We start from the raw sequence: 23,623 nt of genomic DNA, 5'->3' as shown, positions 1-23,623 counted from the left end.
TTCAACAATGTTCCTTGGATTACGTTTCATGAAAAAATAAAATAAAAAAAACTGTCTTTCTGTTTAGAATCACTTTTAAACATTTTTACCTTTTTTGACTGTTAACATCTCTCGTACACAATCCTCTCAGGTAGTGAAAGATATCTTCTCAAATCCACTGTAATAATGCTAGTGAAGTTGGGGCTTCTGGTGTTCTGAGGAGCGAGCTTGGGAGGTAGAGTTTGCTGGAAGGTTCAGTGCTAAAGAGGAACCGCTTGCTGTGGGGAAGAGTGGCAGCAGAGTGTCCACCTGCAGGGGGCGGCAGGGAGACATCCCTGACCACTGCCCTTCCATGCGACGTTCTGGGATTAAAGGGAAACCATCGATGAGAGGCGGCTTCCAGCTGATGACCTTACAGCTGGATGGAGGTACTAGTGGAGGAGTGACAGACAGCAATTCCCAGCAGGTGTGACCCTTAACTGTGCATCCAGCGAGTAATCTTTCTTTTTTTAGATTACACCGGTCCATTTCCACTCTCATCCCCTACGAGAAAACCAGCCAAATTTTACTTAAAAAAATATTAGTACTAGAGAGGGAACATCATTGAAAGCAACCAGGTATTAGATTAGGAATAGCAATCTAACAGGCCAATCTTCTTTGTAAGTGTCCTATTTTCAAAATATATTCCTGGTAGCAAAGACAGGAAGGGTATATTTACATTATACCTTGACAGCAATTTGTTTCTCTCAAAAAACCTTTGTTATGTATTATTAAAATATGTCTTCATATAAACAACAAAAAAACAAAAACAAAACAAATACTTCTGAGGGAAATAGGCTGACATACAACTGAATGTCATCACAGGATAGAGAACAACAAAAGGACTTTGGAAAGGTTAAAAGTAATGTTGCAAGCCCACTTCCTGATAGAAATATGGATGATTAATAATTCAGGCTTGTGCATTTGTGCTGTTTTTACTGCCTTAAAGAATAAGATATAAAACAAGCAAAATTAAAAATAAATTATATTCAGAGGCACCCCACAATTATAAATATATATATATATATATATATATCTCAATCCATGCTATCAGTGATGCTCCATCATATAGAGAGTACAACTCTTGAACCTTCACAGAAGGAATAACATTTGCATAATGCAAACTGAGACATTGCTCTGGACCAGCAAGCAATCACATGACACGGATGGACAGAAGGGGGACATTATTTGGGTTTAACTAACAGAGGATATGGGTGAATAAAAATAAGCTTCAGCACAGGAGAAATACACTGTGAAACAATATTGGAAAGGGTCACACTGACTGACCGCGGGAAATGTAATAAGAGACAAAACAGTTTACGTTCCTCGTAATCACTGCATGGGGGGTTGAATTTGTCATCTCACTTCACTCTGACCCTGAAAGCTATACCTCCCCTCCCTTTACATTTCATACTGTATAAAAAATAAAACATTCCTCTTCTTTAGGTTGTTCTTTAAACTCTAGTAACTGGATTTACGTAATTCCGGAATATTCTTCATCAGAGCATTCTTGGGTTACCAAGAGCTGTTCCCAATAAAGCAAACATTTCCCATAATTCCATAAAAAGCAGCCACAGTCTGTCATCTTTGATATTGCATACATATCAACTATCCCCTGCCTCAGGCTGCTCATATTTTTCCTGTTTTGTCCCTGCTAAACTAAATAGCGATCGGATAGGGATTGGATGAAAATAACTGTCCCGCTCATTAAGTAGCTCTGTTATCTTTCATGAAGTTATTTGTAAGTGGGAGATATTGATCCGGGAAACATCAATGGGTTCTCCATTTTACAGCATGTTTGGTGAATCAGCTTTACAAATTGCTTTTTGGAGAACACCACTTGAGTCGATAAAAATTGTATTCAGCATATTAAACCTGATTCAACCACAGCCTTGAGTACTACACATAATTCATTTTAAGACCACCGCTTCCTGTTTGCCCTACTTCATCAATGGTAGCACACTTTAAACGTGACTAATCTTTAACATAGTCTGGAGCCTTAATGTGCTGCTCTTGCTCGAAATATTCGCCCATTTTCTCCAGAAGATGAAGGGCATGAGAGGCAGCCGGGAAAGATTTTACCGGAATAATAAAGCGACGAACGCAGATGTACAGGCAACACTTCCAGGCAAAGTAACGGAGGGGGACACATTCAGAACATTGAATTTAATTATCATCAAGTATAGTTTCATTTAATTATCCTTTTTTGCAATTCATTTTGTTTGTTCCTGCTACCCGTTTGGTTTAACATAAAGTGCAGAAAGAAAATGGTTGTGTGAATATGCATTCAGCAGTAGGCAAAAAAGCAGCAGCTTTATGCTTACTGTATATAGAAAGCAAGAACGTAGGAGAGAGTTTCCTATGATTTAAATGTAAAGGTCTGTTTATTGGGGGCGATGATGAATGAATGAAATCAAATTAAATATTATGGAAAACACCCCCCACCCCCAGGTGGAAGAATCTTTTTGTTTCCACCTAGAATGATTAACAGATGATTAATTAGTGGAGGGTTTAAACAAGTGGATAGATAAACTTGCAGTGGGATTTGTTGTAAAACTAATTTCTAACAGTCATAAATGAGTATTGAATTTTCAAATTCAGGGATTCATAATTCAGGCTTTATATTCAATTTCATTTTTAAGGTTTTAAAATAGCTAATTTATACCTTCATTCAACCAGCACTATACCATTCCAGGATAGTTTCAAAAATCGTTTGTTGTTTATATATTGAAAGCAAAAAGCAATGGTAGTGATTTAACAGCCAGGAATTGTGCTATGCAGAAGCACAACAAACAATATCTCAGTTTGTTCTATGAAAAGTAAACATACGCATATAAGTGCAGCAAAGGAAGTTGCAATGCATTTTCAGTTGAAGGTGTGGAAGGAATCCCTGTGATGTTTAAAACAGGATTTCTCATCTATTTGGACTCCTGTCTAGAGGTTTACCGCTACCCTGTCTGCAGTCCATTATCAGGGCTTGTCTGATACCTACTAGCATCAAAGGAAAATTTCCACAATCAGCCTTCAAAAAATTGGGTGGAAGAGAGCATTTTCCAGCAGTACTTTGAAGAGTACCCTTATATCACTACCATTTTCCCTTGCCTGCGCCTTTTCATCATATATTGAGTCAGGGGAATCGAAAAGGTCCACTTAAGATTGGTGCCGAACGTTATTGCCAGAAGCAACACAACACACCTTTGTTGTCTGTTGGTGTTTAAGACGGTCTTGCCAACAAGAACAGATTGGGCTGGAGAGGCTTTGGCCTTGTCCTGAATGTATGGAGCAGAGCAGAGCAGTATTCTTACATTCGGTGTGTTTGCTTTGTGCTGCCATGTGTGGGCTGACATCGTATTGATCTTCCTATGTGCCTATTCAGCGAAGTCACGGGCCTGTAAAGAAAGCACAGCATTATTTCCTGGAAGTGTGTGAACAGTGACAGCACTCTCACTTTCATCCCAATTCTTGACACAGGTACAGATGACTCTACAAGGCACAATGCCTCAGATCTCAAAATCTATCACCGATCATTTTAATTGGATACTCATTGATTGTACTCTAATTTATATCAGTGTCGCTCAGAATCACACTTTTCCTTTGGACTTGTTTACTTGGCAGATATGCTGCAAACACAATTCATAAAGAGTAATGTGTGGATCAGATTTTTTCAAGGATGTAGTAACAACTTCATAAATTGGAAATAGCAGATCAAGTTTCCCTGAATATGACTAATATGCTACTCAGATACTATAAAGCCTCCATTGTTATATTTGATAATATTAATAGTAAATAAAGGATAAATGCAGTGCAATCATATATTGAAGCAACCAGGTTGTGAAAATAACTTCAGTGTCAATATTTATGGCACAGGCAACACATGATTATAATGTGGGTGACAACTTGTTTTAGTTTTACAAGAATCCCAGCATGCAAAGGGCTTGGCAGGGTCTAGGAAATGCCTGACACGTGATAAGAGACTGTCAGGTAATTTGCATAATGTCACCTCTCACCGCAGCATGCACCAGTGTGCCGCTGTGGATGCTGACACCCATATCCCCGTCCTGTGTCAATATGACAGAACAAAGAGTCCATTCACCATTTGGAAAATATACATGATATATGTCTAGATTGCTCTCGGTTATATTTTACTGATATAAGTTCTAAATCACTTTTGGGTGAGATCAAAAAAGCAGATAATATACTAATATGCTCTAATTACCTGTGTGTCTCCTCTTGCCTCAAAGAGAGAGCTAGGGAGATCTGCACATAGTTGAGGTGTTTTGAAAATTATCTTTTAATTCATTGTGTCAGAAAAAGCCTGGAACTCCAGAACTATCTGCAATGTTCTGGAAAAAGGAAGCAACTGAAGGGATGAAAAATCAGGCAGAGTATAGATTACTAATGTGTAATAATGTGTAATATGATTCTTGTGTATTGCACGAAAAAAAGAATTGTTAATAAACTGATTTTAAAATAATCATCATAACATGATTGTGCAAATGTTAAGTGTGATAGGGACTGCAATGAAAGTTCTCCATCAGGACAGAGCAGTGCAGGCTGGAATTAAAGGGAAAAAAAGAAAAACAAAGATGAGGCACAGGCTTTCGGGAATAAGGTTAAATGGACAGATGAGACCAAAATAAACATCTATCAAAGTGATTGAAGGGGTAAAAGGTAGAGAAAAAAAGGAAAAGCCAATGAGCATAAGCGCATCACTTCATCAGGAAGGCATGATGAAGACAGCAGCTTGGCCGGGGTGTACATATCCGCTTCCGGAAAATGGTTAGCGATCTTTATCGATGACTTAACTGAAGATGGCAGCAGTAGGATGGGTTCGGAATAATGCGAACAGATTTTGTCTGCAATTACAGTGTCGGCTCCTATTGATCACGCATTTTGTTCCATCAAAGAAATGATGCAGGCGGAACACCTAACCATCAAGCAAGAGTAAAGCATGACGAGTGCAGAATCAAGCATTCGGATTGTGTAAGTAGGAAAAGTGTGAATTTTTATGAAGTTCCTTCTGTTGACAGCATTCATCGTTTCTAGTAGTTTAGGGCTTCTTTTTTCATTCTTCTTTTTTTAATTGGTCCTGTAGTCTAAATACCCCTAAACCAAACTCTGTCTTTCACAACTTGCCAGCTTAGCAAAACATTGACTTTAAGTTTTTCATCACTGTAACAATTGTCTATTGAACATACATTGAGTAAATAAATATCAAGCAAATCTGACATAAAAATATGATTATTAAATAGAAAATTACAGCTTTTTAAATACAAAACACAGAATATATATCTGAGTGTATGATGCTATGGGCTGGACGTACTGGGACAGGGAAAAATCCAGTGACAATGATATTTATTCATTTGTGCCTTATTCCCAGTCATATGATAATAGGCCCTTTCTCTTCAAAGTCAAACTGCCCATTAACCCTGATGCTGGAGGTTGCACTCCACGGTATCCTTTTACAAACCCTCATCTCAGTTACATTTTCCCATGATGTTGATGCCAAAGGAGCTGATTTTCCCACCATTTAATTAAACCCATCTCTACCCCATATCCATGTATAATATTCATGTATATTCATTATCACTACATTTATTCCACCCTTCATGCTGCTGCATTGTTTATCATTGTTTGCATATACACTCACCTAAAGGATTATTAGGAACACCTGTTCAATTTCTCATTAATGCAATTATCTAATCAACCAATCACATGGCAGTTGCTTCAATGCATTTAGGGGTGTGGTCCTGGTCAAGACAATCTCCTGAACTCCAAACTGAATGTCAGAATGGGAAAGAAAGGTGATTTAAGCAATTTTGAGCGTGGCATGGTTGTTGGTGCCAGACGGGCCGGTCTGAGTATTTCACAATCTGCTTAGTTACTGGGATTTTCACGCACAACCATTTCTAGGGTTTACAAAGAATGGTGTGCAAAGGGAAAAACATCCAGTATGCGGCAGTCCTGTGGGCGAAAATGCCTTGTTGATGGTAGAGGTCAGAGGAGAATGGGCCGACTGATTCAAGCTGATAGAAGAGCAACTTTGACTGAAATAACCACTCGTTACAACCGAGGTATGCAGCAAAGCATTTGTGAAGCCACAACACGCACAACCTTGAGGCGGATGGGCTACAACAGCAGAAGACCCCACCGGGTACCACTCATCTCCACTACAAATAGGAAAAAGAGGCTACAATTTGCACGAGCTCACCAAAATTGGACAGTTGAAGACTGGAAAAATGTTGCCTGGTCTGATGAGTCTCGATTTCTGTTGAGACATTCAAATGGTAGAGTCAGAATTTGGCGTAAACAGAATGAGAACATGGATCCATCATGCCTTGTTACCACTGTGCAGGCTGCTGGTGGTGGTGTAATGGTGTGGGGGATGTTTTCTTGGCACACTTTAGGCCCCTTAGTGCCAATTGGGCATCGTTTAAATGCCACGGCCTACCTGAGCATTGTTTCTGACCATGTCCATCCCTTTATGACCACCATGTACCCATCCTCTGATGGCTACTTCCAGCAGGATAATGCACCATGTCACAAAGCTCGAATCATTTCAAATTGGTTTCTTGAACATGACAATGAGTTCACTGTACTAAAATGGCCCCCACAGTCACCAGATCTCAACCCAATAGAGCATCTTTGGGATGTGGTGGAATGGGAGCTTCGTGCCCTGGATGTGCATCCCACAAATCTCCATCAACTGCAAGATGCTATCCTATCAATATGGGCCAACATTTCTAAAGAATGCTTTCAGTACCTTGTTGAATCAATGCCACGTAGAATTAAGGCAGTTCTGAAGGCGAAAGGGGGTCAAACACCGTATTAGTATGGTGTTCCTAATAATCCTTTAGGGGAGTGTATATTGCACTATATATATAAACCCTTGTATCACACTATGTATGTAAGCCCTTATGTCCAACCCCATACAGCAGCAAGGTGCGTAGAGGATGGACAAGCATACATTTACTGCAAAACAGACAAGGTCTAAGGATGGCAACCATAGTGTAAAAAATAAATATAATGCAAACAAAAGAAAAAGTAAACAGCACACAAATAGAGTCATGGGAAACAGAACTATTAATGAAATAAATATCAACGGAAAACAATAAAATAATAGTAATAAGTTGGGGGGGTAATGGGCAATTAAAAAACGGACAGCAGCAGACAACTTGCAGACAACACATACTTACGAACGACTGTCATAAAGCCTATTATACCAAAGATTTGGCTCACATACAATACTTTTCAATGAGGAATGCACGCACTAATTTGTAATGCTCATGAAAAAAATGTGTGGCTTCAGCAATTCATCAGCTTGAGGTGCAGTACAGTACTGTATGTATTTAGTTTTATTATTACTCTATAATTATTATTTTTATTATGTACTGTATCATTATTGACTGACTAACCTACAAATTCACCTTCAAGACAGACTTAGGGATCTCGTTCATAACCTGGGAACTGCTTATATTGCTTCCTGGCGTGTTAGGGTTGGGGGGGTGAGAGCCGGCATGCTGGGGGGAGGCGTGTCTGACGGCAGCAGGCGGGAAGGATCCCCAGTAGCTCTTCTTAACGCACCGTGATGGAATGAGTTCCAGGATAGCACCCCATGGAACGGATGGGCAGAATGCTTCATGACGTTGTCCCATTTTGCCAGCATCCTGTGGTGGAGCAGGCCTTCCTGATGAGTCTGTTCAGACGTTTGGCATCGCCTGCACTGATGCCTCCTCCCAAGCGAGCCGCAGTGTAGGAAATCACGCTAACCGCTCTGGACTGCGGGGACATCAGGAAGTAGAGTCTGCTCTGGCCTTTCTTGTACAGCATCACTGTTTTTTTCTGCCCACTTCAGTCTGCTGTTCAAGTGGACCCCCAGATATGTGTATATAATTGTATGGACTTGATATTTCTTTAAATGAAATATATTTCTCCTTCCTTATATTACATAGTTCCCAAAGCAAGTCTTTTATGATTATTTGAGGCCAATTCAAATCTGTGGACAGCACTGTGGCTTCACACCTCCAGGGTCATGAGTTTGAGACCCGTCTCGGCTCTGTACATGTTTGCAAGTTCTCCGGATATCATCTGGGTTCCCTCCCACAGTCCGACGACATGCAGTTAGGTTAATTGGCTTCTCAAAATTGCCCATAGTGTGTGATTGATTGTTTAATCGATTTGCTAATTTCATCCTTGTCCATTTTGTAATTAATATGTGCACAAAGGAGAAAACGGTAGCTCAGTGAGTTAGTCATTTGCGTCAGACCACTAACGCTGGTGGTTTCAATCATGTCTCCGCGCTGCGTGTGCATGTGGAATTTGCATGATCTCCCCATATGGGTCTCCAGCAGACACCCCACTTTCCTCCTGCAGTTCAAAGACATGCTGTGTAAAAGATTTAGGTAGTCATAGAAAATGAAGGTTAAAAGATCTTCATGTTGGTGCAAGGTATTATGTCTGTAAAAGTGTGTCAGATTAGCCATTTCAAAATCTCTCTTAAAATTACCCTATAATAACCCTCACAATAAATGTTCAATACATCCATATTTTTCTTGACTTGACCACTAGCATAAAATATTTGGTTAACAATATATCATGCAATTAATTAATGAACTAAGGTTCCCTTGTTTAAGGGAGCTTACTGTATATTGAAATTTAATGAACGCAACAAATGGCTGATTACTGTTTTAATCTTTCCTATCTTATTGTGTATGTGTCATATTTTACTATTTTATTTTTTCATCCAGTGCTTCTATAACTGAGCCTTTCTTAACAGCATACATTAAGGTGTTCTCTTGGGTAGTCCGGTATATCTTTGTTTGTCTCATTAGACAGGCACTTTTATTTGAATAATGATGGATTGCAAAAATACTTTATACAGTTTCTGCATACCAAAAAGCGGTTATTCTACGAACTCGGTACCTTTTGCGTCCCCAATAAACAATCAACAATGAAATTATTATCAGAAAGTCTCTATTTTAAAATGTGCTATTTCTGTATCTTCTCTCCTTTATTGAAAATGTAATTTAAGCCAAACGCACACTATTTCAAACAATTCAAATCAATGAGACAGTTTTCTTGACATAGCCAACCCTTTTACTGTCAACTTCTACATTTTGAGAGTAAGATGGTTGACTTGCATTCGGTTGGCCTAATAAAACTGAAGCACATTCTAAACGTCTTGTTCATGTAATATCCATATTATTTTGGGAGGTTAGCATGAGAGTTTTCAAAATACAGTAACAGGTTTGCATTTCGGCAGCATGGTGGTGCAGTGGTTAGCACTATTATCTCACACCTCTAGCACCAGGGTTTGAGCTGCCATGGCTCCATGTGTGGTTAATCTCAGGTAGGTAATTGTTAATTTGGTTATTTTAAAAGTTTAATTTCAAAGGTTGTTATCTCTGATGCTGTCAGATAATTTAAAAAGCTACATTTTAACGCAAGTCTTAATTTACTGTTTTATTGTACTCAGCACAACTATACGTTAATTAGATCAACTAAAAGTTAAACACTCTATATTAATATACTGGGCTGGGAGTGAAGGACGGGGTCATAGTGAGTTAGGTAATTATGGGGCCAGCTCAGTGTTGTGTTTGCAAGATGTTTGTCCGTCCTGAGAGAAGGTCAAAATGCCTGGAAACAGAGAAGAAGAGGTGGATGGAAGCTGGGGAAGAAGAAACTCATACTGTATGTGAGCTCAGTGAGACGGAGCAGAGAACAGCATGGAGAGTAGTGCGGGCAAATGTGGGGCAGAGAACCAGGCAGCATTAGGAGTGTCTGACCAGCTGATGACACAACCAGAAAGGCCAGAACCACAAAGAGCAGCGTCCTCAAGGTTACTTAGATGTTACAGATAGGAAACATATGAGATTAAAAAGTATCCTGTTTTTTGTATGCGTTGATAATGCATATATAACAAATTCATACTCTGACACGATACTCTACACCCATTATCCAATACAAAAGTACATCTTTAGCATTGAGTACAAGCTGAATAGGTCAAAATATTTTTTTTATATATTTAGTGTAAGTAAACATTGTCAATTGTTGCCAACCCTGTTACCATCTTAAATCTTATTTAAAAATGAAACATAATGCATAAAAGACCTTTCACCCATTACATAGTGATAGAATAGCATCGTGTTTATGTTATTACGTTATATTATTGTTATTATGTAATATTGAATTATACAACTTGAGATGTCAAAGTACAATTTCCTGTCAATTTGTAGTCTTTTTTTCCAAAGCTATGAAAAGAAGTAATGACTAAAGTCATTTAAAATCTCAGCTTTTCAAAACAGAAAAGGCACCAGTTTCATAGAATCACCCAAAGAGTCTTTCATCCAGCTATAAAAAGGTAAAAAAAAATCTGTTTATTTATGATGCAGGATAGCCAGCTCAATGAATTCATTACCCTGAGACTACATTATTTGGTTCAAAATGCTTCACTACAATTCTGAAAGGATACTGATTATCTTGTTTTACAGAAAATTAAAAGCGCAAATGGCTGCAGAGGGCCCTTATACAGAGCTCATATTTTATAGAATAAACAACTGGCTCAAGTATGGAATGCAAACACATCCTTCATATTTAAGTCTCGAGTGAAAATGTATCACTTTAGTCTCTTCCCTAATTAAAAGTGCTGAGTGAAGGATTGATCCTGCCCACAGAGGTGTTTGTGAGTTAAGCAGGCTGTCGCCTCATATTTCAGTTGAGTTTCCCCAGTATCCCACATCTCTCTCATAGTGGTATACCCTAGTTTCTTTGAAATCTTATAAATAAAAATACTTTTCCTATTTCTGTCATTTTTTTTTTTGCCTCCCACCCCGGGAAACCTGACGTGAGCTAACAAATGATCCGCATCAAGCAGCCAGCCAAGAAGAAACAGCATGTATAAAATGAATCCCTGATCCAGCATGGGTATGCTCTGGGACCCCTCCAGTAGCTGGATCACTGGACCATAGTCAGCCTATATAATGGATCCCTGATCTGGTATGGTTATGCTCTGGGACCCCTCCTGCAGCTGGATCACTGGACCATAGTCAGCCTATATAATGGATCCCTGATCTGTTATGGTTATGCTCTGGGACCCCTCCAGCAGCTGGATCACTGGGCCATGGTCAGCCTATATAATGGATCCCTGATCTGGTATGGGTATGCTCTGGGACCCCTCCAGCAGCTGGATCACTGGGCCATGGTCAGCCTATATAATGGATCCCTGATCTGGTATGGGTATGCTCTGGGACCCCTCCAGCAGCTGGATCACTGGACCATAGTCAGCCTATATAATGGATCCCTGATCTGGTATGGGTATGCTCTGGGACCCCTCCAGCAGCTGGATCACTGGACCATAGTCAGCCTATATAATGGATCCCTGATCTGGTATGGGTATGCTCTGGGACCCCTCCAGCAGCTGGATCACTGGGTCATGGTCAGCCTATATAATGGATCCCTGATCTGGTATGGGTATGCTCTGGGACCCCTCCAGCAGCTGGATCACTGGGTCATGGTCAGCCTATATAATGGATCCCTGATCTTGTATGGGTATGCTCTGGGACCCCTCCAGCAGCTGGATCACTGGGTCATGGTCAGCCTATATAATGGATCCCTGATCTGGTATGGGTATGCTCTGGGACCCCTCCAGCAGCTGGATCACTGGACCATAGTCAGCCTATATAATGGATCCCTGATCTGGTATGGGTATGCTCTGGGACCCCTCCAGCAGCTGGATCACTGGGCCATGGTCAGCTTATATAATGGATCACTCATCTGATATGGGTATGCTCTGGGACCCCTCCAGCAGCTGGATCACTGGGCCATAGTCAGCTTATATAATGGATCACTCATCTGATATGGGTATGCTCTGGGACCCCTCCAGCAGCTGGATCACTGGGCCATGGTCAGCTTATATAATGGATCACTCATCTGATATGGGTATGCTCTGGGACCCCTTCAGCCAGTTGATCACTTGATTTTATACACCTGTGGCTATGAAAGTGATCGGAACACCTGAATTCAATGATCTGGAGGGGTGTCCCAATACTTTTGGCAATATAGTGTATGTTAGGATTATAGTACATGCTACTTATGAATTCATTATAAATACATTTTGAAGGTACATTGAATGTCCTATGAATGCATAAAGAATGCATTATGAAGATGCAGTTAAAGTAAAGCATTACCAAATAATTTATTTGCTAATATGCACTTATCAGTCTGATTACACTTCCCTGTTTGAATTAGGTGAAGCATGGCTATTAACTCATTTAATAGCCTGATATCTTGAATCTGTAGTTTAAACAATTGAACACTTCCTTGTTATGAATCCTATGCTGGTAGTCTTGTTGATGCCAGCAACCCATTTCAAATAAGTTGGGAAGGGGGCAACAAAAGACTGGAAAGACTGTTGTTGCCTATGTCCCAACTTTTTTGAAATGTGTTGCTGGCATCAAATTCAATTTGGGCATATATCTGTCATAAAACAATAAAATTTCTCAGTTTCAACATTTGATATGCTGTCTTTGATCTATTATATATATATATACGTATATATATGGGTTTATGTGATTTGTAAGTCATTTCATTCTGTTTTTACTAATATTTTACACTGCATCCCAACTTTTTTGGAATCACAAACGCTCCATTGAAATCAGCCGCAGAACTGAAAATGGCTGGTTCTGAATGTTTTTAATTTTTTTTGGTCCAAAAATTACTCGATTAATTTAAATTAATGTTTGCGATCTCATTCTAATGCAAGCTTCAGCCTACTGTCAGAGAGAGCAAGGTGTTTGGCCAAATTACCCTGCTAAATTGCTAGCGTTCGTGGTCCCATCTATCCTAATAAGGATCGCAGAACCTGCGTAAAAATAGGTCCAAAACAATTAAATCCAACTGTGACATTTCACAGTCAGCATTCTGTTTCAGAATATGGAATGCCGTTCAGGTGGCAAAATAGTGTACTATTCTGCACATCCAGTTTGGTTTCACTGGACCATATCACCTGATTCTAATTCTTAAAACTGGCCAACTAACATTGCACATTTATGACACTATTGTGCTGCTGCAAATGATTTTCTTAACATTTTCCAAAAAAGGCCATTTCTCATGGAGGTAAAAGCAGATTTTGAAAAAACTGTGATGCAAAAATGTTTATTGTTTTGGATATTTATAGGTGTTGCTCTTAGAATGTTATATTTTTAGCTTCTTGCAAATACTTAGAACCTTCTTTTAGTCTATAGAGAGCTCCCAGTTTTTACATTGCTGGTGTCTGACGGCTAGATTTAACCCCTTTTTATCCATGTAAAAACGTTTTAATCAAGCCCTTGAATTAAATTGCCAAAATGAGCATTATGCTTTTTTTTTTTTTTTTTTTTTTTTATATTCCCTCCTCCACCCCCCCTCTGCAGGGGACTACTTTATCTGTATCTATTTATTTATTTATTAATTTATTTTATTTTTATTATTTTTTTTTATTATTATTATTATTTATTAATTAATTTTTTATTTTATTTTATATTTTTATTTACTTCCTCAAAAGAAGGAGAGGGAGGGGGGGGACAAAGGAGAAGGAGGGAAGAGAGAGAGAGGGAGAGAGAGGAATGGAAAGAAAACAGAAAAAAAAAAAAAAAAAAACAAGAAAAAAAAAAACAGATAATCTGCTTCCATGTCTGTTGAAAAGAGAAAGACAACATACAACACCTGTACTAATCACAACAACCATCAAACGTTAAATGTTGTTGAACAGCACACACAACCAGCATTACAACACATGCCCAGAAGCAACAGCCGATCAAGACAGTGTGTGTCCGTGAGCATGTGTCCGTGAGCACCTGTGTGTCAGCGCGCTGGTGTTCCTAAGGTTTCTCCATGTAATTGTCTAGTAGTGTGTGTGGGGAGCCACAGCCCCGCCCACCCAGGACATGAAGTCGACACGGAGGAGACCCGGGCCCCAGATATCCAGAGGCCCCCCAGGGCACGGGAACCCCAGGAGGACCACCGCAGGGACAATTGCAGCCCCCACCGAGAAAAGGGCAGAGGAGCGCTCCGGAGGGGGGCCATCCGGCAGCCACATCACAGGAGCCCCAGGGGGCCGTGGCGACGAGCACGCAGGCCCCGCCGGCGGCCGGCCACACCAGGGCAGACCGGACCCCGGGCCCAGAGATCCAAGGGCCCCCCCACCCCCCAGCCAGGGCCCCGACAGAGCCGGAAGGGCCAGGCCCCGGCAGGCAACCGCCGAGAGTGAGCCAGCACACACCAGAGCATCCAGCCCCGGACATCGAGAACCACCAACGCATCGGCGGCCGGGGGCCTCATCCACCAGCAGGGAGTGTGGCGGGGGGGAATAGAGCCTGAGATGTTATTTCAGGTGGAGTCTAAGACCCAACCTGACACATACGTATAGACAAACAGGCGTACACATACACAAGCATACGTTCCCACCCTCATGCACACATAAACAAATATTCACCCATTCGCCCAACATGAAGACACAGAAATGAACGCCGTACACACATTCACACTCCCCATATATACTCTATACTCCGAGATCTAGGCACCACCGCCCCCAGAGGGGCAATCCGCCACCAGACCTCGGAGATGGATCCCTTTTTTCCTCTGGCATGGGGACAAGAAGACCACCCCGGACCCCACAGCAGCCGAGAAGCCCACCAGCCCAGACCCCGACCGGACGGCCAGCTCCTCCCAGCCCCCGGCCCCAGATGGTGAACAGAGAACGGGGGTGTGAAAAGACCCCATGCTTCCCTCTGCCCTCTCATATGTGGTGTTGGTGCGTGTTGTTCTAAAGTGCTTTAAAACAGGGGAAGGGCATGGTGCTAACCACCCTCTGCCAATCAGCAGCTGGTGTCAGCTCGGCCCCTCCCCAGAACCCTCAATGTCTATGTGAGCATTAGCCTAAATGAGCATTATGCTAAAGCAGTTTTCAAGTCAACATTCTGAGAAAGACTTTGTTACCAAAGCAGAGAGGACATGGTGTCAGGTGCGGACATCATGGGAAACAGTCAACCAATGGTTATGCAAACCATCCAAACAGCATGAGAACGATGCACGGGGAGGAGGGACAAAGAAAAACGGTGAATACGGGAGGTGAGAACCAGAAGACAGGATCCAGGAATTAGTTCCCTTGCTTGTTAGAAATTTTGAGAGAACTCCAACAGACTATGAGTGGAGATGGGAACCTAGATGACTCAAAACAGGAAAGAGGAATCCAAACAAACCCAAATAAATCCAAACAAATAGACTACGGTCAGGTTCCAGCAAGTTACGCAGGGTCACAAATGTAACAGCTGATCTTAATTAAGAGTAGTGAGATAAAGGCTACATGTTACTCACTATACATTATGTGTTTCTTTCCTGACATGTACTGTACTTTTTAAGCTATTTTTCTAATGCTACAGAATCTACAACAATCAGTTTTAGAATATACAGTACTGTAGAAAGCCTACAATGACCATATTAAAGCCAAAATCCTCCCATTTAACTTTACAGCGAATAAAAGTTTCATATTAAGAATCTACTTTGCATTGACATCAGGCTCTCTCCTGAAACTGTGTGGCCTATAGAACAACTTTGCATGAATATGACAAATGAGTAGTACAGAAAGTGGACCATTTTCACTTGCCGAATGTGAGAGAACATTGTAGATACATTTTTGTTTAATTATTAGATGGTGCAGCTTTCAGATGACAATCACTGTGCTCAGAGAATTCTGCTGGGTCTAGAGAAAATAAGAAACAGAATACCTTAGGTCACCTGCCCTCCTTCTTTTTATAGTGGAAAAGGATCAATAATGGAGCTTATAAAAGTATCCTTTTCTAAGCAGAGCAAACCCAGCTATAAATGAAAGCTATGACTCTATACAAAATTTATTCTTCATTAAATATTTTCCTCTCATTTTGATGCTTAAATTACTGTATTTCAGAGGTTCATAAAGCTATAAAATATTTTAGATTTTCCATAAATGCACCACTTAGATGATACACTGGATTATACAAGGATGTCAAAGATATATATATTTTTGGTTTGGAATGAGGCAAATTAAGCCTAAAATATCTGTTTTATCTGTAAGGCCGTGGATAGAGTCTCCAGGACAAGCTACTCTTTCCCCTACAGAGAAACAAAAACACAGGTTTATATAACTTATATAATGGACACACCTAAGCAACCCCCTGGCAGTGCAACATTGATGAGGTGTGGTGAGTTGTGTCTGACCCCTGAAGGTACACCGTGGCTGTGGGTAAGACCTCCTTAATTTACTCCACCAAATAGACTCAAATCAGAATCTAAATCCATTTATTCAATTTGTTCTTCATTTTTGTTATTTTTTAAGTCTACCGTCCATCTAGAAGGTACCTTTTCAATCCCAAATGTGCCTGAAATGGAACTTCCGTCAGGAATCATTAAGGGAACGAAGACATGGAATCTCAATCATAAAATCAACCACATGCTAATTCACATAGAACCTGTGTGTGATTGTGAAGCATGATGTAGACCAATAAGCAGATAAATCACTTGTTTTGGAGGCACTGGATTCAAATTATTTACTCTTTAATTAAATCATTCTGTTTACACATAACATCTATATCAATATATGCCCATCCATCCATCCATTTTCTGTAATTGTTTGTCCTATTCAGGGTAATCAGGGCCTGGATCCTAACTGCAAGGCAGGGAGCAACCCAAGATGGGATGCAAACCCATCACAGGCCATGCTCACGCACTATTCACTCACACTTACAGGCAATTTGGTAACTCCAATTAACCTCAACCGCAGTAGCCAGAGGAAACCCCATGATGACACAAGAAGACCATGCAAACTCCACACACATGGAGCTGGAACTGTGGCCTCAGAGGTGTGAGGCAACAGTGCCAACCACTGTACCACTGTGCCATTCCCCAAATTGTAAATATTTTAAATGCATTCATTAATAAAACATAAATATAACCTTTATTCCCCAGAAATGCACTGAGCTAAAATATTTAAATTCACCTCTGACATATGAGACAGACAATAGGTGAAAGGATTAAGCATTTATTTCAGAATAGTTTAGCTTATTCATGCCTACATACTGTAGATAGACAGAGGCCTGTATCACAAAGCTGGATTTTTGGGTTAGCAAGATAACTTCAGAGTTAAGGTAGTCTAGGTTAAATGTAAGAGAACAAAGATGTTGGAGTTTTTTGAGGAAGCTACTCAGGAAGTTGATGATAAGAAGGCCTATGATGTCATCTACTTAGATTTCCAAAAGGCTTTTGATGTTGTTCCCCACAAGAGGCTCTCACTTAAACTCAAAGCGACAGGTATTTTAGGAACTGTAGCGACCTGGATTGATAACTGGTTAACGGATAGGAAGCAGCGAGTAGTTATAAGAGGCTCGATGTCACAGTGGGCCTGCGTTCATAGTGGGGTACCGCAGGGTTCAATTTTAGGACCACTGTAGTTCCTAATTTACATAAATGATATAGACACCAATATATACAGTAAACTGGTGAAATTTGCAGATGACACCAAGGTGGGTGGTGTAGCAGATACTGAACTAGCGGCTCAGCAGCTACAGCGGGATCTTAATTTAATTAGTGACTGGGCTGACACCTGGCAGATGAAATTTAACATAGACAAATGTAAGGTACTCCATGTAGGGAGCAGAAATATAAAGTACAGGTATTTTATGGGACCTACTGAAATAAAGGTAGCTGAGTATGAGAAAGACCTTGGTGTGTATGTTGATGCTTCCATGTCTCATTCTCGCCAGTGCGGGTAAGCAATAAAAAAGGCCAATAGGATGTTGGGGTATATAGGCGTGTGGAGTTTAAGTCAAGGGAGGTAATGCTAAGATTATACAATTCCTTGGTGAGACCTCACCTAGAATATTGTGTACAGGTTTGGTCACCATATCTTAAAAAGGACATAGCGGCCTTAGAAAAGGTGCAGCGTAGGGCCACAAGAATGATACCTGGTCTTAGAGGAATGTCATACGAGGAAAGGTTATTTGAGCTAAATCTGTTCAGCCTCAAGCAAAGGAGACTGAGGGGGGACATGATCCAGGTCTATAAGATTCTAACAGGTTTGGATGCTGTTCCTCTGAATAGTTACTTCAGCATTAGTTCAAATACAAGAACTCGTGGCCATAGGTGGAAATTAGCAGGAGAACATTTCAAACTGGATTTAAGGAAGCACTTCTTTACACAGCGTGTAGTCAGAGTATGGAATAGTCTTCCTGATAACGTAGTGCAAGCTGAATCCTTGGGTTCCTTTAAATCAGAGCTAGATAAGATTTTAACAACTCTGAGCTATTAGTTCTCCTCAAGCGAGCTCGATGGGCCGAATGGCCTCCTCTCGTTTGTATACAGTAGTTCTTATGTTCTTAAAGATGGTGATACCTTAAATTCAACAAGTTATCTAGCTATCCAACAAACCTCTTTTTACGATACAGGCCCCAGGTTTGAAAGGATTACAATATACAGGATTACATATAAAATATAATAACAACAATAACAGCATTATTATCATTATTATTATTAACAACAACAACAATAATCATTATTATTAGTATTATCATTATTACTGTTTTAATAAAATAAAATAATAATTACAAATAATAGTAATAATAATAATAATTATTGTTGTTGTAGTTATACACAAGGTCAAGATATTGATACAAATGATTGGTCCTCTGAGGGGCACATTAGCCTATATGGGAGCCAAAGTAATGGCATGAAGCTGGTTTGGGTGATCCGTCATGTTACCATAGCAATTAATCACCAACCCAGTGCTGACAAGCATCTCCGTTAACGACTCTGCACCACAAAGACACAGGAAGAGCAAACTGAGCCCTCTAATAAAACTGGCCTGTAATTTGCATAGAAAAAATATGATACTCCTTCCAGTGAAAGGATTAAGCATATATTTCAGAATAGTTTAGCTCATCTAAGGAATGAGAAAAAATGTTCGGAATCCAGGTGGAAAATTCTTTTATATGCATGTGTACATACTGCAATTAAGTTCTTGTTGTGTCCTTCCTGTAGATAACAGTGACGAATAAATACGACAGGATGTATGGTTCTATTTTATACTTTTAACAGTTTAGTATTTGACAACATTACATGTCCTAGTAGTTTTTGTTTTATAATAAGGGAGATTAAAAACTAATTTAACAAGAAAATGGTCATCTGCGTTCAACAGCAATAACATATGGACCTCAAATGAGAATAGACATTCACTTCTTAGCCAGCCAAATTGGACCTGCTGCGGCGGATTTACACCAATGACGCATTAGTGCTCCGTGCTGCTAAGGCACGGTTTTCTCGGGCTGGAACACAAATGCACACAATAACAGACTCCTCTCATGCGGTGACCCGAAATTAGCCCTCACTGAGTAAGTCTGTACGGCAAAATTCTGCTGAGTGAGATCTGGGCAGCAGAACATACAGTTTGTTAAAGTTTTGACAAAACGGAGTGACCGTGCAGGACCCAGCAGAGGGTAAAGATACAGGTTTGTCACCAGATGACTGCAAATTTGTGTCATAAAAAGCCCCCTGAATAGTCCCAGTGAAGTATTCAATAGCCATTGCAATGGGCAAAACATCATAAGCAGCTAAATGTAAATGTCTTACCATTACTCTTCTCACATCTGTGCAAGACAGATAAAGGATATACTGTGGTCTAGCTTTTGGCACATTGGATGAGTCACCTGGTCTCTTTAAAAGGGCTTTCTCCACAAAAGTGTCACCTATGTCTCAGATACTATCTGGCTTTGATAGTGTCCAGTTTCTGCCGTTATCTTGATGACATTATCCTCTCTGCTGATACCCAGAGAAACACGAGCGGCACTTCAAGGAGTCACCTTCGGGTTCTGAGGATTGTACAAGGTGCTGCTGACAGGTACGGGATTCTTCTTGGAGCATAACAGGAGGGTTTTACAAACTGCACCTTCATTAAACCTCTTACTGAGTAACACAGTGTAAAAATGAGATATAAGTACTATACGATGTATATGCGACAGAATGCATCATTAGTGACAGCCAAGATGGGGAGCATAAAAGGCCTCATCCTAAAATATCATAATGTTATTACTATTCATAAAATATCTAAATATTTAAATTATGATTATAATTTCAAAATGAGTAGGTCCCATAAACATTTTTGGCAAGACAGTTAATGGGTTAATTATGCATAGTGCCCATCTTGTTCACCATTAAAATAATATAAAGAAAATTCAGTTCACATATAATGGAATTTCAATTAACATTTCACATTATTATAGGAAATACATGAAAAATATAGAGTATATAATTTGAGGTTGCCAGTCCATGTTGCCACGGTACCCCAGCGGCTTGATGGGTAACACTGATGTTTCATGGCGTCTGGGTTGGGGGGCTGCTCTGTGTGCACGGAGTTGACATGTTCTCTCTGTCAAATGGGTTTCCTCTCCTAGTCGCCCTAATTGGTACCTGTAAATTCCCTATGGAGTCTGTGTGCTCCCTGAAATAGGCTCCGCCCCCCTCTCCCCTGTCACCATGTCCAGGATAAGTGATTGGAAGGTGGATAGAAGGAAGACCTATTACATTACTTAATTAACTAATTAATGGATGGTAATTTAAAAAAAGAACAGTCATTAAATTGAATTATAATGAAAATGTGGAGTATTCCTATATCATTCAAATATGTTGACTAGTCTTGTCAATAGGTGTCATTGATATTGGCACACAGATCTGAATAATAAAAACTTACAAAAATATTGCATAAGCATTTTCAAAATAATGTCAATGTTACTATTTGAAGGTATTTTTGAGATATTTTATAATTTTACTATTTGAATTTGTTTGAAATGTATATTTATTCAGCAGATTTAAAAAAAATGCGAAAAAATAAGCATCGACCTTGAAATTCCCTCGGCACCAACACATCAACACTTTGCCATTATAAAGCTTCAGTTCACTTTCCCACATCCCCCCCCTTTCCTTTGCATCCTCAAAGTGAAATAAAAAATAAAACGTCTGTAGTCACAGGCAGATTCTAACACACAGACTGTGACTCAAATGTTCAAGCACTTTTCATTCCCAACATGCAGACCATGCCAGCTTTCATGAAAAACTGTTGTTTATTCTTCAGTGTGGCAGCCGAAATATAGTTTCACTTGTTTACTTGAATAATCTCATATAATCTCATATGCATGTATTTAATACGCATCCTGTGTTCAACCCTGAACCAACTCCTTCACCATCACATCTCTTACTTCTTCTTTTTATTACTATTTAAATATTTGCTGTACTTCACTAACCTTCCTGGAAGAACAACATCATCTACAACCATGGAGAAAATTTAAAAAACATATTTTAAAATAAATCTGCTTTTTTAAATCCTGGATTAATTGTAGTGCTGCTGGCTGAAGGCTACGCTGAGCAGCAAGATGCTTTCAGGTTCAAAATGTCTAAGACTGCAGTACACAAGAATAAGGTGAAGCAGGAGACACTGGGAACAACCAGAAACCAGCCAGGTAAAGGGCAGAAACGACTTTCTAATGCCAGAGATGACCATTAACTTATCTGACAGTCTCTCATGAATCGGAGACACATACTGTACATACATATATATATATATGTGTGTGTGTGTATATTTTTCCACGGCTGTAGATCTGTTCTGTGAAACACTGATCTAAATAAATGGATTTCAAATGTAGAATTTTAATATATTACAATACCTTACGATACTGTATGGAAATTTTTGTGTTAAAAATTTAATATTATCCATCCAGCCATCTTCTAGTCACTTGTTCTGGGTAGGGTCATGGGTTAGGGTTAGGGTCATGGGTTAGGGGTAGGGTCATGGGTTAGGGTTAGGGTTAGGGTTAGGGGTAGGGACATGGGTTAGCCTGGAGCCTTTCCCAGGCAGCAATTTCAATATCCTGTTAAATAAATTATTTTTATCTCTGGAATTAGTTTCAGAAAGTAAGTGATTAAACGGCTATTTATTAATCTTTGCTGCTTCCCCCCTATATGGAGAAATATGACACAGGAAGAGGTGCAAAACACTATGGTCATGGATTTAAGTGACCTCCCCCCTTAGCACAGCAATTGATCACCAGCCCAGTGCCAACATAGCTAATGAAGCAAACCTGACCCTTTTGGTCTAATTAGCCTGTTAGAATTAAACAAGGTCAGTTGGGCAGATAGAGTCTGACACTAGAGTAAGTATGTAGTTATTTTTTTAGCAATACATTTTGGGAAATAGGACACAAAAAAGCTAAAATGGTGCGTTGTATGTAAGTTAGAATAGCTAAAATTATTAAGATGTGTTATGAAATTTTACATAGATTTCTATGTTTCTCATCATTTGGTGATAGTCAACAGGAAGTCCCCCACAAAGAAAGTAATGAAAATACTACTTTGTCCATAGCTTTTGGAGAAATGCAATAAAACTTTTGTGTTTTAGGATTTCATGTTGTTAGTTTTACACTTTTTTCATAGTTACAGGCTCATTTATGCTATGCTATCTCTCAACCTGGTCATGTGACCGACCTTCACAGCGGTTTCCCCATCATTTAACAAAACACTTAGGTGTTAAGTAACACTGGTAATTATCTGAAAAGTCTAAAGATGATTTAAACTAGAAAGGAATAAATAAAGAAATAAACAGTATGTTAATTTTACTGACATGCATTTAAAAGTGTAAAATGGATGGTAGCCGTGCATTTCATCACCACAAAAAGATGTAACATGAAGAGACATGACTGGGGAATTTAATTATTCTAATTCATTTTTGCTAACATTTTGAATGTGTCCCATGCATAAGTGGAACGCGTTCAGACTTGCTACAATTTACACCCGTGAATGAGACTTCTGGGACAAACAGTGGTGTCAGCAGCTTGTGACAGGATGCAAACCAGGACGAAAACACTGCAGACCAGGCGTCCTCACGGGGAGCCACTTTCACCAGTGGCCAACCAGCCGCATAGAGTTGATTTAAAACCTATTAAACGAGGGGAAAATTGTGTTCCAAAAGAGTATAATGAGGAAAAAATAAAGCAGTATGTTGCTACGATGTCCTTGCAAATACAGCACGTTAATACCAGAGATAGATTAACCTCCATGCTGGGAACAAATTGTGATTTTTTAATCTCAAAAACTTCCCCTCAAATGCCGCCATGAATAATGTAGAAGCCCAGGATGAGTCCGGATTGTTTCTCTTTATGGTAATATGTTTGTGGGCTGCCCTTTGTCTCGCACTTGCTGTGCCACACGCTGCCTGCTCCTGAGTTGCCAGCGCGGCACTTTTCCTTCTCTGGGGAGGATAATTCATTGTTGCTAATGAGAGGGAAATGGGTGTGGGAGGTTTTAATTAAAGTCAATAAATAGTTTGGGCTTTTGCCTTTTTTATCACAGCAAGAATAAATAGTAAGTAAGGAGTGGTACACACTTTAGTTAATTTCAAACAATCCTCTTTCTGTGTTGTAATAATCCTGTGTTTGGATTGTATGGTTACTCCAAATATAGTAGAGGACAATATGTATTGTGTTTCATGTAACATTTATGTTTCATCTTCCAAAAAGATCATGTCAAGTACGCCAAACTCCACTCTTTTTCAAAA

The sequence above is a fragment of the Paramormyrops kingsleyae genome, chromosome 20 (assembly GCF_048594095.1).
Source record: "Paramormyrops kingsleyae isolate MSU_618 chromosome 20, PKINGS_0.4, whole genome shotgun sequence".
NCBI lineage: Eukaryota > Metazoa > Chordata > Actinopteri > Osteoglossiformes > Mormyridae > Paramormyrops > Paramormyrops kingsleyae.
This window is presented reverse-complemented; position numbering follows the sequence as displayed.